Source organism: Mixophyes fleayi, chromosome 9 (genome assembly GCF_038048845.1).
Source record: "Mixophyes fleayi isolate aMixFle1 chromosome 9, aMixFle1.hap1, whole genome shotgun sequence".
NCBI lineage: Eukaryota > Metazoa > Chordata > Amphibia > Anura > Limnodynastidae > Mixophyes > Mixophyes fleayi.
In genome coordinates, this window is record NC_134410.1 from 123292475 (window position 1) to 123310126 (window position 17652).

Sequence of the window (17652 nt, forward strand, 5' to 3'; positions counted from 1 at the left end):
CCAGTGCTTTCCCTTTGATGGTGAGGTCTCTGAGGCTCCACAAACCGACTTTCTGTCTGACTGTCGCCAGTCTCTCTTCTCAGCACTTCAGGGCAGCCCCCTCTCCGCAAAAACCAACCTCTAAAAATATTGATGAAAGACTGACTTGATTGTGAAGGGGAAAACCGCGGGGGATGACAGGTGCCACTGCCCGAAGAGCATCGCCTCTGACTATAGCAACCAATCAGATTATAGCTGTCATTTATTTAGTACATACTACAAACTGACAGCTAGAATCTTATTGGCTGCTATAGGCAACATCTCCACATTTCAAACCCACCAGAAACTCGCAGCTTGATACATTTACCCCTTAGTGAGGCCAACTAGTTCTGTACACAAACCTCAGCTTTTAATCTCCCTCGGGCTTATTCCATCCCTCGGTTCTAATTTATTTAGTCAGTTATTTTAAAATAATAGATGAAAGCAAAAAAAAAAATATATAATGAAAAGAAAATATTTAAATGTGTTCTTTTAGTTTGTTTTGTTTTTTTAAGCAGGTTTGTTATGATATTGTTACCAGTTGTTATTTTAATTTCTGATCATATAAAAGTTATGTTGTAAATACGCCTGCACTAAACGTTGTTCAGTCGTTCCTAAAGATACATAGCTAACACAAGACAACAACCTTCTGACCAACATTACTGTATGACACACAGCCCACTAAATACTTTTACCTTTGCATTCTAGCTGGTCCATTGTGCAATATGATGTAGCACTTACCCTTGTGTATCAAACCATTGTCCTATAGATTGTAAGCTTGTGATCAGGGCCCTCTTACCTCTCTGTACGTATGTATTACCCAGTATTGTCTTATTAATGTTTGTTCCCAATTGTAAAGCGCTATGGAATTTGCCGGCGCTATATAAATAAATGATGATGATGATGATGATGATGAAAGATACATCAGTCTGTTTGAGTATTTAGACTTACGGAAAGTACACATCAGTTAGACAGAACGTATTTTCCATTCCTATTCAAATTGTAACGTATCTTAAGAAAAGTTCGGGTATGAATACGGGCTGAACCAGGCAAAAGTTGCGTACTCTTTTTAAACACGGAAATTACGCTCATTTGTGTTATGATTTAAATCAGTCACCGCTCAGTTATTTTAGCAAATTTTTGGTCCGTCTTGACTGCCGTGGCCAAATTTGTGGTTCAAAATTCGAGTTTTGCAGTTAAAAGAAAAGATGTAGAAATGTTGCCTGGTAGAGCTTAAATGGGCACATTTCGTAGTACGTTTAACCTTTTCTAATTGAAGCTAAAAATGTTACTGTGTTAAGCCTTGACATTAATCTAAGGCATAATTGCAACCCTGATATTATTCACAAGTCACAGCTAGCCCTTGTACTTAGACCCCCGCATGTCTAGGCAACGACCAGGTCAATTCTGCTAGTACTTTATAAGAAGTTGCATCTTGTCCGGATTCAGGGCCTTGCACCTTTAAAAGGCAAAGCAGATGCTGTGCCCCCCTTTGTCTCCCCCCTCTCTCCCCTCCTCCTCCTCCTTTCCTTGTCTCCAGCCGGAAGGGGGATGTGATGCAAATTCACAGTCAAACTTTTTGGAAGATCTCTCAGATTATTACAGAAAACGAAGAAAGGAACTTAACAAACCCCCAAAAAAAGGCGGTTGGAAGACCATTAAGCACCAATACATAAAGCCGGGGATCTAAAGAAGAACTTGGACAACTCAACTTCACTCTCAGGTCAGTGTGCAAGTTTTTTCGGTTGCATTGGCTGCTGTTCTTGTGTGATCAGAATGACAAACACTGAGATGTATGCAGGACGGACAATGAGGCACAATGGTCAGGATGGAAAGTGTAGACGTTAAGCAAAATAAAATAGATCTTTTGGATTTTCAAATGGAAATTTAATACTTGGATTCATTTTCATTCCTTTGGTTTTTTTGTGCGTAAAACTTTGGCTGTTAGACTTCGACCTGGAAGGTTATGAAAACTCTACTTGGGAAGTCTGCGCAGAACTCAGTATTTACATTTACATGTTATAGATGACATCTTGTGTTATGTTTCTGCTACTTGCGTGTTACAAATGTTCCCAGCTGGGTCAATGAGAAGAGTCAGATCGTTTTACGCAACAGATAGAATTGGTGGTAAATTGGCCGATCTTGTGTTTGTCTGGAAGCGCACAGACTGAATGCTAAAGTGTATCGTGTTGTGTTTAGCCCAATGTTTGCATGATAACGAAAAATTGTCTCCCGCTGGCTTGTAGCAGGGTTAGCGCTGAGGAAATTAGTACATCGTACAATGTGATGGTAATGCTGTAAATACACTGTAGTAAGATGACTTAATATATATTGGAATTCCCACTATTTCTAAGGCTTTGCGCTGTATCAGGAGCATGGTCGGATTTCCATTGTATAACACGTTTATACTTCAGTTATGGTACATAGTATAGTACTTATATTATGCTTTATGTATATAGCACAAACATATTCCATAGCGCTGTACAATCAGTCTGTTCGATGGGACCCTTACTCTAGCCTACCTCCCAACGGTCCCGAATTTGGAGGGACATCCGAATTCATGGACCACAAAAGGGGCAGGGCTTAACAGGAAAGTGGGTGTCTCCTTTGTGGACGGAGTTTAGGCAGAACGGGGCGGGACCTATTTCTGGATTCTAAATGTTGGCAGGTCTGCTCCGGAATCTCTGTGGCCACGCGCGCGCTTTGCGTGAGCGCCGACAGACGCAGGGATCGCCCAATTTAGCAGCGCACAGAGAGACCAACAACGGTCATCTGCCAACCTCTTGTAACTGCATCGATTTCGATGACATTATCAGGCATCAGCAATATGAACCAATTGCTCAAGATCACCGTGTGCCGAGTTCTGATGGAAATGTTTTAAATATGACTAATTTTGCGAGAAATTGGCTAAATGCAATCATGGACGTTATACGAAATGAGCTGTGAAACAATACAGGGTGAGGTTATAATGGAGAGAGAGAGAGAAATCTGGGTGAGGGTGAAGAAAGTTCTGAGAGACAATGAGGACAGGAAAGGGAGTATCTGTGAGAGGATAACTGTGGGGGCAGAGAGGAACGAGAAGGTGAGGGGAAATCAGTTTCCCGGAATAATGAGTGGGAGTGGAGGTTCTGAATAATCGTACTCACATCCTGCGCACAGCGGACATTCACCATCTTTGCATAGACCACAGAGGCACTGGGCCAAGACAGGATGCTGACTACTTCCAGGTCAGCGGTTGACCTCACACAGGGCCTCAAAAGACCCAGGGGGTATATTTACTAAACTGCGGGTTTGAAAAAGTATAGATGTTGCCTATAGCAACCAATCAGATTCTAGCTGTCATTTTGTAGAGTGTACTAAATAACAGCTAGAATTTGATTGGTTGCTATAGGCAACATCGCCACTTTTTCCAAACCCGTCTAGCCCCCAGTCCACCCAAACACTAATCATATACAAACTTGATATATACAGTAGCTACAACTGACAGTAATATGAGTTTATAATAGCTATTGGTACTAGCGAAATAGCCAGACGTTATCGGGCCTCGTTGCAACATTTTTGGGGTCTAGAAAACACCTCTTGGGACATCATAGGGATAAACCCAATGATGAACTTATCACATTCCGAGCTTATCAGAGCAGTATAGAATGTGGATTATATAGGCAAGACCGCCAGCCATAAAACGGATGGAAATCCAAGCCTTACCGTGATATTTATCCCCACTACCACAGCCAGTATTGAACCTGGCAGAAGAGGTCAGAGCAGGATTGGAGCATGAAATGATCGACTCAGATCCTACACTGGAGAGACCTCTTCGGGGGAGGAATGTCCCCCTGGTTCCGGGATAGATTTGCTTAACCTTCTAAAAAGAAAAAGTGAATGTGTTGCCCAGAGCAACCAATAAGATTCTTGCTCTCACATTCTAGAATGTTCAAGATAAATGATAGCTAGATTCTGATTGGTTGCTATGGGCAACACCTCCACTTTTCCTTTTTTCGAAGGTTTGATGAATCTACCGCGTAATGTTGCGCATTCCAGTGAGTGGTTAATTTTTTTATGCTAATTTGCAGACAGGAGGCGCTGTTCCATCGCAGTCAGTGCATCGCTTTACAAAGAAAATAGAATCTGCGTGTAGAATAAGTCCGATCCATATATCTAATATGTAACAAGGAACCTGTCGCCGTGTTATAAACTAGGTATAGGGTCCCTTTAATAACACAGTTAGTATTGGAACACTCGGCGCAGCTCCCGTGGACGGAGTCGGTGAAACGCGTCTCTCTTCCTAGCTGCCAGGACTAACACAGTCCACTGTTCCCCAGAGAGAAGAGCGCACAATTCTGTGCTGACACATTAACTCGGTGCAGCCACCGCAAACCATCCTGAGCTGTAATTTGAGTGAGTGGAAATCTTGTCCCCCCTCTGCCAGCTGCTTAGGTCAGGCATTTTAACAAGGCCACAGACACAAAGTGGTGAAGACAGACGAGATCCTCTATCTCATCCAGCCACGATCTGGCTCTAATCAGTCCGAGGGGTTTAGTATGGAATGCAACTGATTGCTTAATAAATAATAAAATGTTGTTGTCTTTTAAAAAAAAAAAAACAAGTCAATAAGATGTTATATTAATCCCTTATATAGTAAACGCTGTTCCTGTAGATGCGTTCTCCCAGCAAGTGTACTTTCCTCCTGCCTCTGTTAGTTTATCACTGGTATGCCAGACTAGTCGCGGACTAACATGTTACTGCTGGCTGCAGAGTACTGGTCTATGGCCATCCAGCACCGAGCAGTTCCTCCTGACAGGAAGTCTGCTGTGCACAGGGAAATAATTCCCCCCCCCCCCCCAATGATCATATTTTCATCTTAAATATCTTTATTTCTGATAAGCTTTTGAAAAACAATAATTAAATGTATTGGTACATGCTGTTAGGAGCTCTTGGGGTATATTTACTAAACTGCGGGTTTGAAAAAGTGGAGATGTTGCCTATAGCAACCAGTCAGATTCTAGTTATCATCTCCAATTTTTCAAACCCACAGTTTAGTAAATCTAGCCCCTTGTCTATAAATGGTAATTTTTTAAGTTTAGTGGCCCACTACCGGTCAGATCTGATTGGCTAATCTTTTGCTTTCAATATTTCTAATCATAATCTGAGTGGTATTTACCGAATTGGGATTGGGCAGGAGAGACAGTGTGAGCCGATGCGAATGGCATCATTAACGCACGCAAAACAAGCATAAATTCGCGAGTAAAACAGGCATACGCACGTCCGTATTCAGCTAGGAGCGGATCTAAAGAGATACGTCGCTTGTGGAATATGGGTCTAGGTACTCTCTGGTCTAACAGACAGTACACTTCAGGATACGCACAATACATAGATAGAATATAAAATCCCAAAATGAATAATAATAATATATAATAATAATACAGTCATTAATGACAAAATTGTCAAAAAGAAAAAATTTTTTTTACCCACTACAATACATTTATTAGAATATTACTAATGTCTACTGTAAAATACATTTCTATAGTTGTTTTTGATTGCATACACATGTTCTAGCTGCATATGTGCCCATCATCATTAGTAATCGGCACTTACACCAGACCTGTAGCTGGTGCAAGTGATACAAGATAAACACGTACCTGAGAGAGGCCCAAAGCTTCAGTTGAACGCTGCTGCGGGCACTCGAGCTTGGCGCGTCCTTACTGTACATTAACTACGTGCATACGCCCAGTCCCCTCCCCGTTCCGCCCAATAAATTGTAGGTTGTAGCACCGGTCCTTTGCACTCGAAGATGAACTGGATGTTGCTGCGTTCTATAGTCCGGTTCTGGACATGAGCATGGTGATTTTACGCAAAATATGTCACGTATTGGCATTTAGGTTCCTTAATGAATCAGGTCCTGGCTGTGTTGTACCACTTTAGTGTCTGAGCATCGGCATTTTACTTTAGTGTACCCATTGCATACATACAGTTGAGGAGGTAAACAAATATTTCTGAGAAAGCAGCTAACCAATTCACTAGGAACCAACGACAGTGAGATCACTATGACATCGATAGAGGCTGAATATTGGTTCAGTCAATTTACAGTGTCGTTGTCACCTAATTATCTCCATTGTCCCTACCTGCTAATAGTCCTGAATTTTGATAGTCCGTTTAAAGCATACTTACCCCCTTCTCCCGGAATGACCATAAGACTTATAAATTCCTAGGAAAGTGGGAGAGACGGGACCTCGAATTGTCACGAACTTGTCATTTTGATCCCGCCCACCCACGGTGGGCATTTCGTCTTGGGGGCGGTTCCAACTGACGGGATTCCCTGAGCCACGCCCCCCTTTGCACTCGCCACTTGACCTCCTCTCTGGTATCTCCCATAGGGGAGTCAGAAAGTTGCCAGTTATGATTTAGAGAGCTCCTTCTCTGCAAATAAGTTCTTACACAAGGTCTGTCCTTGAATACCCCCGTTACTGAAATCACCCAACATATTCCAAAACGTTGCCTGTTTCCTACACGTGCTTATGGAGACTGATGACGCAATCTGCTCTTAATGTAGACCTATGAATATCCCTCCTTGCAATGCGTTCCACTGGGGTGCATTGGAAAAGTGGGATGATTTCAGGGTCATGTAAATGTGAGCTGAGGTCTGGCTTGGTTATTGTTATATAAGAGCGTTGGACTGAAGCACATGAGGTCATCTGCTTTTCTCATCCAAATATTCTTGCAAAGCTCGATCAGAGACAGTGCTGGAGACTATTTATTAATGGGAGCTATCCCCAGCTTTTCCCCATCTATCATGGTCGGTCGATGTGGTGCCAGCGGGCTGCCGGGTTTCTCCGACAAAGCATGGGGAAGCCTTATTAACAAGTATGATGGTGGCCCATGTACTGCCGCAATCCACCCATCACTATTTCGCCTGCGGAGATGAATACAGGCCGCAAGACTTCTCTTACCGTTGTCAGCAGGTACCGCCAGGCAGCGGTATCGCCACCTGCGCCTCGCGGCTAGTTGATTCAACCCTTAAAGCTGTAATCAATGTTATTGACGCAACTCGCAAAATATCATAGTCAATCCATGTGTGTGCATGTGTACTGAGTCATGGAGTTACATGACAGAGCAATGTTGTAGACATTTTACATACATGATGGGTGTATGCTTGCCCCATCAGCACCCTTACCAATGCTCTATGACCCACCATGCACGTGATAGTGTGGGCAGTCCCCTGGGTAACGTAAAGCAGCACTGTGTAGTATCATCATTATCAACATTTATTTATATAGCGCCAGCAGATTCCGTAGCGCTTTACAATTGGGAACAAACAGTAATAAAACAATACTGGGTAATACATACAGAGAGGTAAGATGTCTCCCGGAACGTATGGAATGCTGTTATGTTCTTCTATTTGATGAACATGTTGATTTACAGTCTCTATCCCTGATAAGTACAAAACGATGAGTGGAACACACTCATTTTTTAATGCATTTATTAAGTCTTTCTGTTGAGCACTGGCTATTGTTTTGTTTTGTTTTGTTTTTTTGCCCTGAGCCCAGGAGCTCTTGTGTAAGGGGGGAGGGGAGGTGTCCAGGATGATTGAACGCAGAACTAAGCTCATGAACTGGTCAACTCAGGGAGTCCAGGGGCTGCTGCTGAAACTCTGCAATCCCGGGATACAGTGGACTGGAAATGCTGTGAGAGCCGACCGGTGAGAAGGAAAGAGAGCTCCTGCTAAGCTCGATTGCGATGTTCCAGAATTATAGTCACATTCTGCAAAATCTTACATTCTTCTCTTTACAATCGATGATGAAATACTCGGTGCAGCCAGTTATGTGTCATAAAGAGGATATATTGGTTATGAATATGAACTCGCAATGGAAACGTTCCTCTGTTTATCAAAGGGTGAAAAGCGGGTATTTTAGCTGGCACTAGAGATTTTCTTCTCTTTTCCTTATACACCAGTCAGGGCAAACGTGAAATAGCTGGAGGGCAGGATAGGTGGCCCTCCAGCCTACAGAGGGACCACACAGGGGAAGAAAGGGGAGCACAGTGAATTCTCTCCTCCTCCTCCGGGTATACCGCGTTACCTCCCTGCGCTGTGCAGATGATATCACATAACGCAGTAGTCAGCTGCCCCCGATCTGGTAAGATCGGGAGCAGGCGGCTGCGGGGCCGCAGGCGAAAGCTTGGTGGCCAGCGGGCTTCCTGTTGCCCACTGCTGCTATAGAGGAAAAGGTTATCACCTACTTACTGTAGGTTAGCTGGATTCGGTACTAATCTTGATTAGCGCTGGCTTACATGAGGTGCGAAGTCTAAAGGACTCCCCGGTGTTCACCAAGAACCTACGCAAAGCGGGATGGACTTAGCTGCCGGGAGACGCGGGTCGCCGTCCTCAGGCTTGCCTCAAGATGTAGTATAGCGGATAGAGCAGCGGCTAGAGAAGATGTAGGACGATAGCCGGGTCCGGTGCACGTAGTATTCCGTGTTCGGCACACAGACTGGCGGCAGAGGTACAAGCGGAGACAAAGAGACGTCAGACAATCCGGGTCGGGGTCACATGCAATCAGAATGGTCAGCAAGCCGGGTCAGTACACAGGGACAGGAGATCCAGGAAAGTACGACAAGCAGGGAATGGTACACAGGAGACACTCACGAGGGAGCAGGCAGAAGGAATTCCACGAAGAACAGGAGCCAGGAACCAGGTAAGTTGCTCTGACACTCACCGAGTGTCAGAGTGGGTTTTAAATAGGAGCAGAGATTTCAAACTCCCGGCCCCGAGTTGCGGTCATGTCACCGCCGAACTCGGAAGTGCGGCTTCCGAGACAGACGGAGAGGCGGGGGAACGAGGAGAAGGTAAATTCGTAACACTCTATTGCTCTATTGTGGCACATATTGCCAAAGTGGGCAGGATACAGGAGAGTAGCCTGCTCTCCAGGGAGTTCGGGAGACCGATTCGAAGTTTGGGAGCCTCCCGAACAGTGGGCAACTATCATTACATCTATACATTATTGTACAGCGCTGCAGGATATTAATATTAATAGCCTGTCTGACCGCAACATGCTATCCTATATCGTATTGTGCCCTCAATATGTTTAAAAGATTGGATCCCATCCCGTTTCCTGCCTCCTGTCCTTGTATGCATGTTTTGGTGCGGTTGTCTGGTGGGAGGGGGGATTCCTGTGGTTAAGGGGTCATCTTGGGAACTTGTTAATCCGCCTTGTCCTTGTGCAAATGCCTCACCCCCTGTCCTGTACACAGAGAGCATTCCCCTCTTTCCAGATGTCCTCCTTCTCTCTAAATGTTTTTGGTGCCACAAGTCTCGCATGTAAAAGCTTTGCTAGAGTAAGAGGCCCATCTGTCAGACCTCAGAGGGTCATGTGACACTGGGCGGGGCCAGATTTCATACTGATTAATTCAGCAACGGTATCAGACAGAACTGGGGATTATTCTGAATAGTCCGATTTGGCACCGAGACGGTTATTCTAACCCAGTTGAATTTTATTAATGTGTTTTCCTCCCACTCCACCCCTCAGTTCAGTGGGGAGTGAAAGAGTTTGATTATCTTATTGTTTGGATATCTCATCTCCTAAAATCAGATGTTAGCTGTGCATTCCATGTAGTGCAGAACTGGCCATGACTAAGAACCTTTAGTGGTTTACACAATGGCCAATGTCACATGCTTCTTATACTCAAAGTACCTGCAGTGTTTATATTTCACTAAATATAATTATCATGCTGTCTTTCAACCCTTTGTAGCAGATGGTCTTGTCAGGTCATGTTGGGGGTGTAGTGTCCTATGTCTGTATACAGTGTAATAGAATTGTATTATGATCATGTCCAGTGGTCAGGTCATGTTGGAGGTGTAGTGTCCTATGTCTGTATAGAGTGTAATAGAATTGTATTATGATCATGTCCAGTGGTCAGGTCATGTTGGGGGTGTAGTGTCCTATGTCTGTATACAGTGTAATAGAATTGTATTATGATCATGTCCAGTGGTCAGGTCATGTTGGGGGTGTAGTGTCCTATGTCTGTAAAGAGTGTAATAGAATTATATTATGATCATGTCCAGTGGTCAGGTCATGTTGGGGGTGTAGTGTCCTATGTCTGTATAGAGTGTAATAGAATTGTATTATGATCATGTCCAGTGGTCAGGTCATGTTGGGGGTGTAGTGTCCTATGTCTGTAAAGAGTGTAATAGAATTATATTATGATCATGTCCAGTGGTCAGGTCATGTTGGGGGTGTAGTGTTCTATGTCTGTATAGAGTGTAATAGAATTGTATTATGATCAGTGGTCAGGTCATGTTGGGGGTGTAGTGTCCTATGTCTGTATAGAGTGTAATAGAATTGTATTATGATCATGTCCAGTGGTCAGGTCATGTTGGGGGTGTAGTGTCCTACGTCTGTATAGAGTGTAATAGAATTGTATTATGATCATGTCCAGTGGTCAGGTCATGTTGGGGGTGTAGTGTCCTATGTCTGTATAGAGTGTAATAAAATTGTATTATGATCATGTCCAGTGGTCAGGTCATGTTGGGGGTGTAGTGTCCTATGTCTGTATAGAGTATAATAGAATTGTATTCTGATCATGACCAGTGGTCAGGTCATGTTGGGGGTGTAGTGTCCTATGTCTGTATAGAGTGTAATAGAATTGTATTATGATCATGTCCAGTGGTCAGGTCATGTTGGGGGTGTAGTGTCCTATGTCTGTATAGAGTGTAATAGAATTGTATTATGATCATGTCCAGTGGTCAGGTCATGTTGGGGGTGTAGTGTCCTATGTCTGTATAGAGTGTAATAGAATTGTATTATGATCAGTGGTCAGGTCATGTTGGGGGTGTAGTGTCCTATGTCTGTATAGAGTGTAATAGAATTGTATTATGATCATGTCCAGTGGTCAGGTCATGTTGGGGGTGTAGTGTCCTATGTCTGTAAAGAGTGTAATAGAATTATATTATGATCATGTCCAGTGGTCAGGTCATGTTGGGGGTGTAGTGTTCTATGTCTGTATAGAGTGTAATAGAATTGTATTATGATCAGTGGTCAGGTCATGTTGGGGGTGTAGTGTCCTATGTCTGTATAGAGTGTAATAGAATTGTATTATGATCATGTCCAGTGGTCAGGTCATGTTGGGGGTGTAGTGTCCTACGTCTGTATAGAGTGTAATAGAATTGTATTCTGATCATGTCCAGTGGTCAGGTCATGTTGGGGGTGTAGTGTCCTATGTCTGTATAGAGTGTAATAGAATTGTATTATGATCATGTCCAGTGGTCAGGTCATGTTGGGGGTGTAGTGTCCTATGTCTGTATAGAGTGTAATAGAATTGTATTATGATCATGTCCAGTGGTCAGGTCATGTTGGGGGTGTAGTGTCCTATGTCTGTATACAGTGTAATAGAATTGTATTATGATCATGTCCAGTGGTCAGGTCATGTTGGGGGTGTAGTGTCCTATGTCTGTATAGAGTGTAATAAAATTGTATTATGATCATGTCCAGTGGTCAGGTCATGTTGGGGGTGTAGTGTCCTATGTCTGTATAGAGTGTAATAGAATTGTATTCTGATCATGTCCAGTGGTCAGGTCATGTTGGGGGTGTAGTGTCCTATGTCTGTATAGAGTGTAATAGAATTGTATTCTGATCATGTCCAGTGGTCAGGTCATGTTGGGGGTGTAGTGTCCTATGCCTGTATAGAGTGTAATAGAATTGTATTATGATCATGTCCAGTGGTCAGGTCATGTTGGGGGTGTAGTGTCCTATGTCTGTATAGAGTGTAATAGAATTGTATTATGATCAGTGGTCAGGTCATGTTGGGGGTGTAGTGTCCTATGTCTGTATAGAGTGTAATAGAATTGTATTATGATCATGTCCAGTGGTCAGGTCATGTTGGGGGTGTAGTGTCCTATGTCTGTAAAGAGTGTAATAGAATTATATTATGATCATGTCCAGTGGTCAGGTCATGTTGGGGGTGTAGTGTTCTATGTCTGTATAGAGTGTAATAGAATTGTATTATGATCAGTGGTCAGGTCATGTTGGGGGTGTAGTGTCCTATGTCTGTATAGAGTGTAATAGAATTGTATTAGGATCATGTCCAGTGGTCAGGTCATGTTGGGGGTGTAGTGTCCTACGTCTGTATAGAGTGTATGAGAATTGTATTATGATCATGTCCAGTGGTCAGGTCATGTTGGGGGTGTAGTGTCCTATGTCTGTATAGAGTGTAATAAAATTGTATTATGATCATGTCCAGTGGTCAGGTCATGTTGGGGGTGTAGTGTCCTATGTCTGTATAGAGTGTAATAGAATTGTATTCTGATCATGTCCAGTGGTCAGGTCATGTTGGGGGTGTAGTGTCCTATGTCTGTATAGAGTGTAATAGAATTGTATTATGATCATGTCCAGTGGTCAGGTCATGTTGGGGGTGTAGTGTCCTATGTCTGTATAGAGTGTAATAGAATTGTATTATGATCATGTCCAGTGGTCAGGTCATGTTGGGGGTGTAGTGTCCTATGTCTGTATAGAGTGTAATAGAATTGTATTATGATCATGTCCAGTGGTCAGGTCATGTTGGGGGTGTAGTGTCCTATGTCTGTATAGAGTGTAATAGAATTGTATTATGATCAGTGGTCAGGTCATGTTGGGGGTGTAGTGTCCTATGTCTGTATAGAGTGTAATAGAATTGTATTATGATCATGTCCAGTGGTCAGGTCATGTTGGGGGTGTAGTGTCCTATGTCTGTATAGAGTGTAATAGAATTGTATTATGATCAGTGGTCAGGTCATGTTGGGGGTGTAGTGTCCTATGTCTGTATAGAGTGTAATAGAATTGTATTATGATCATGTCCAGTGGTCAGGTCATGTTGGGGGTGTAGTGTCCTATGTCTGTATAGAGTGTAATAGAATTGTATTATGATCATGTCCAGTGGTCAGGTCATGTTGGGGGTGTATTGTCCTATGTCTGTATAGAGTGTAATAGAATTGTATTATGATCATGTCCAGGGGTCAGGTCATGTTGGAGGTGTAATGTCCTATGTCTGTATAGAGTGTAATAGAATTGTGTTATGATCATGTCCAGTGGTCAGGTCATGTTGGAGTTGTAGTGTCATATGGCTGTATACAGTGTAATAGAATTGTATAATGATCATGTCCCGTGGTCAGGTCATGTTGGAGGTGTAATGTCCTATGTCTGTACAGAGTGTAATAGAATTGTATTATGATCATGTCCAACGGTCAGGTCATGTTGGAGGTGTAGTGTCCTATGTCTGTATAGAGTGTAATAGAATTGTATTATGATCATGTCCAGTGTTCAGGTCATGTTGGGGGTGTAGTGTCCTATGTCTGTATACAGTGTAATAGAATTGTATTATGATCATGTCCAGTGGTCAGGTCATGTTGGGGTGTAGTGTCCTATGTCTGTATAGAGTGTAATAGAATTGCATTATGATCATGTCCAGGGGTCAGGTCATGTTGGGGGTGTAGTGTCCTATGTCTGTATACAGTGTAATAGAATTGTATTATGATCATGTCCAGTGGTCAGGTCATGTTGGGGATGTAGTGTCCTATGTCTGTATAGAGTGTAATAGAATTGTATTATGATCATGTCCAGTGGTCAGGTCATGTTGGGATGTAGTGTCCTATGTCTGTATAGAGTGTAATAGAATTGTATTATGATCATGTCCAGGGGTCAGGTCATGTTGGGCTGTAGTTTCCTATGTCTGTATACAGTGCAATAGAATTGTATTATGATCATGTCCAGTGGTCAGGTCATGTTGGGGATGTAGTGTCCTGTGTCTGTATAGAATGTAATAGAATTGTATTATGATCATGTCGGGGGTTGTAGTGTCCTATGTCTGTATAGACTGTAATAGAATTGTATTATGATTATGTCCAGTGGTCAGGTCATGTTGGGGGTATAGTGTTTTATGTCTGTATAGAGTGTAATAGAATTGTATTATGATCATGTCCAGCGGTCAGGTCATGTTGGAGGTTTAGTGTCCTATGTCTGTATACAGTGTAATAGAATTGTATTATGATCATGTCCAGTGGTCAGGTCATGTTGGGATGTAGTGTCCTATGTCTGTATAGAGTGTAATAGAATTGTATTATGATCATGTCCAGGGGTCAGGTCATGTTGGGATGTAGTGTCCTATGTCTGTATACAGTGTAATAGAATTGTATTATGATCATGTCCAGTGGTCAGGTCATGTTGGGGGTGTAGTGTCCTATGTCTGTATAGAGTGTAATAGAATTGTATTATGATCATGTCCAGTGGTCAGGTCATGTTGGGATGTAGTGTCCTATGTCTGTATAGAGTGTAATAGAATTGTATTATGATCATGTCCAGTGGTCAGGTCATGTTGGGGGTGTAGTGTCCTATGTCTGTATAGAGTGTAATAGAATTGTATTATGATCATGTCCAGTGGTCAGGTCATGTTGGGGGTGTAGTGTCCTATGTCTGTATACAGTGTAATAGAATTGTATTATGATCATGTCCAGTGGTCAGGTCATGTTGGGGGTGTAGTGTCCTTTGTCTGTATACAGTGTAATAGAATTGTATTATGATCATGTCCAGTGGTCAGGTCATGTTGGGGATGTAGTGTCCTATGTCTGTATAGTGTGTAATAGAATTGTATTATGATCATGTCCAGTGGTCAGGTCATGTTGGGGATTTAGTGTCCTATGTCTGTATAGAGTGTAATAGAATTGTATTATGATCATGTCCAGGGGTCAGGTCATGTTGGAGGTGTAGTGTCCTATGTCTGTATAGAGTGTAATAGAATTGTATTATGATCATGTCCAGTGGTCAGGTCATGTTGGAGGTGTAGTGTCCTATGTCTGTATAGAGTGTAATAGAATTGTATTATGATCATGTCCAGCGGTCAGGTCATGTTGGAGGTTTAGTGTCCTATGTCTGTATACAGTGTAATAGAATTGTATTATGATCATGTCCAGTGGTCAGGTCATGTTGGGATGTAGTGTCCTATGTCTGTATAGAGTGTAATAGAATTGTATTATGATCATGTCCAGGGGTCAGGTCATGTTGGGATGTAGTGTCCTATGTCTGTATACAGTGTAATAGAATTGTATTATGATCATGTCCAGTGGTCAGGTCATGTTGGGGGTGTAGTGTCCTATGTCTGTATAGAGTGTAATAGAATTGTATTATGATCATGTCCAGTGGTCAGGTCATGTTGGGATGTAGTGTCCTATGTCTGTATAGAGTGTAATAGAATTGTATTATGATCATGTCCAGTGGTCAGGTCATGTTGGGGGTGTAGTGTCCTATGTCTGTATAGAGTGTAATAGAATTGTATTATGATCATGTCCAGTGGTCAGGTCATGTTGGGGGTGTAGTGTCCTATGTCTGTATACAGTGTAATAGAATTGTATTATGATCATGTCCAGTGGTCAGGTCATGTTGGGGGTGTAGTGTCCTTTGTCTGTATACAGTGTAATAGAATTGTATTATGATCATGTCCAGTGGTCAGGTCATGTTGGGGATGTAGTGTCCTATGTCTGTATAGTGTGTAATAGAATTGTATTATGATCATGTCCAGTGGTCAGGTCATGTTGGGGATTTAGTGTCCTATGTCTGTATAGAGTGTAATAGAATTGTATTATGATCATGTCCAGGGGTCAGGTCATGTTGGGATGTAGTGTCCTATGTCTGTATAGAGTGTAATAGAATTGTATTATGATCATGTCCAGTGGTCAGGTCATGTTGGGATGTAGTGTCCTATGTCTGTATAGACTGTAATAGAATTGTATTATGATCATGTCCAGTGGTCAGGTCATGTTGGGATGTAGTGTCCTATGTCTGTATAGAGTGTAATAGAATTGTATTATGATCATGTCCAGTGGTCAGGTCATGTTGGGGGTGTAGTATCCTATGTCTGTATACAGTGTAATAGAATTGTATTATGATCATGTCCAGTGGTCAGGTCATGTTGGGGGTGTAGTGTCCTATGTCTGTATAGAGTGTAATAGAATTGTATTATGATCATGTCCAGTGGTCAGGTCATGTTGGGATGTAGTGTCCTATGTCTGTATAGAGTGTAATAGAATTGTATTATGATCATGTCCAGTGGTCAGGTCATGTTGGGGGTGTAGTGTCCTATGTCTGTATACAGTGTAATAGAATTGTATTATGATCATGTCCAGTGGTCAGGTCATGTTGGGATGTAGTGTCCTATGTCTGTATAGAGTGTAATAGAATTGTATTATGATCATGTCCAGTGGTCAGGTCATGTTGGGGGTGTAGTGTCCTATGTCTGTATACAGTGTAATAGAATTGTATTATGATCATGTCCAGTGGTCAGGTCATGTTGGGGGTGTAGTGTCCTTTGTCTGTATACACTGTAATAGAATTGTATTATGATCATGTCCAGTGGTCAGGTCATGTTGGGGGTGTAGTGTCCTTTGTCTGTATACAGTGTAATAGAATTGTATTATGATCATGTCCAGTGGTCAGGTCATGTTGGGGATTTAGTGTCCTATGTCTGTATAGAGTGTAATAGAATTGTATTATGATCATGTCCAGTGGTCAGGTCATGTTGGGATGTAGTGTCCTATGTCTGTATAGAGTGTAATAGAATTGTATTATGATCATGTCCAGTGGTCAGGTCATGTTGGGATGTAGTGTCCTATGGCTGTATAGAGTGTAATAGAATTGTATTATGATCATGTCCAGTGGTCAGGTCATGTTGGGGATTTAGTGTCCTATGTCTGTATAGAGTGTAATAGAATTGTATTATGATCATGTCCAGCGGTCAGGTCATGTTGGAGGTGTAGTGTCCTATGTCTGTATACAGTGTAATAGAATTGTATTATGATCATGTCTAGGGGTCAGGTCATGTTGGGGATGTAGTGTCCTATGTCTGTATAGAGTGTAATAGAATTGTATTATGATCATGTCCAGTGGTCAGGTCATGTTGGGGATGTAGTGTCCTATGTCTGTATAGAGTGTAATAGAATTGTATTATGATCATGTCCAGTGGTCAGGTCATGTTGGGGGTATAGTGTCCTATGTCTGTATAGAGTGTAATAGAATTGTATTATGATCATGTCCAGGGGTCAGGTCATGTTGGGCTGTAGTTTCCTATATCTGTATACAGTTTAATAGAATTGTATTATGATCATGTCGGGGGGTGTAGTGTCCTATGTCTGTATAGACTGTAATAGAATTGTATTATGATTATGTCCAGTGGTCAGGTCATGTTGGGGGTATATTGTCCTATGTCTGTATAATGTGTAATAGTATTGTATTATGATCATGTCCAGTGGTCAGGTCATGTTGGAGGTGTAGTGTCTTATGTCTGTATAGAGTGTAATAGAATTATATTATGATCATGTCCAGGGGTCAGGTCATGTTGGGGTGTAGTGTCCTATGTCTGTATAGAGTGTAATAGAATTGTATTATGATCATGTCCAGTGGTCAGGAAATGTTGGGGTATAGTATCCTATGTCTGTATATAGTGCAATAGAATTGTATTATGCTCATATCTAGTGGTCAGGTCATGTTGGAGGTGTAGTGTCCTATATCTGTATATAGTGAAGTAAAATTGTATTATGATCATGTCCAGTGGTCATGTCATGTTGGGGGTGTAATGTCCTATGTCTGTATAGAGTGTAATAGAATTTTGTTATGATCATGTCTA

At 42.2% G+C, this 17652-nt stretch overlaps 1 protein-coding gene across 1 annotated transcript in view; it reads left to right on the plus strand.

Annotated features, from left to right (window-relative positions):
* The first annotated feature begins 1560 nt into the window (after positions 1-1560).
* The window catches only part of LOC142101201 (discoidin domain-containing receptor 2-like), a 129169-nt gene continuing 113077 nt past the window's right edge, over positions 1561-17652 (plus strand). The window contains exon 1 of the mRNA XM_075185475.1: positions 1561-1741. The gene's annotated coding sequence lies outside the window, so the exon portion shown is untranslated. The remainder of the gene's footprint in view (positions 1742-17652) is intronic.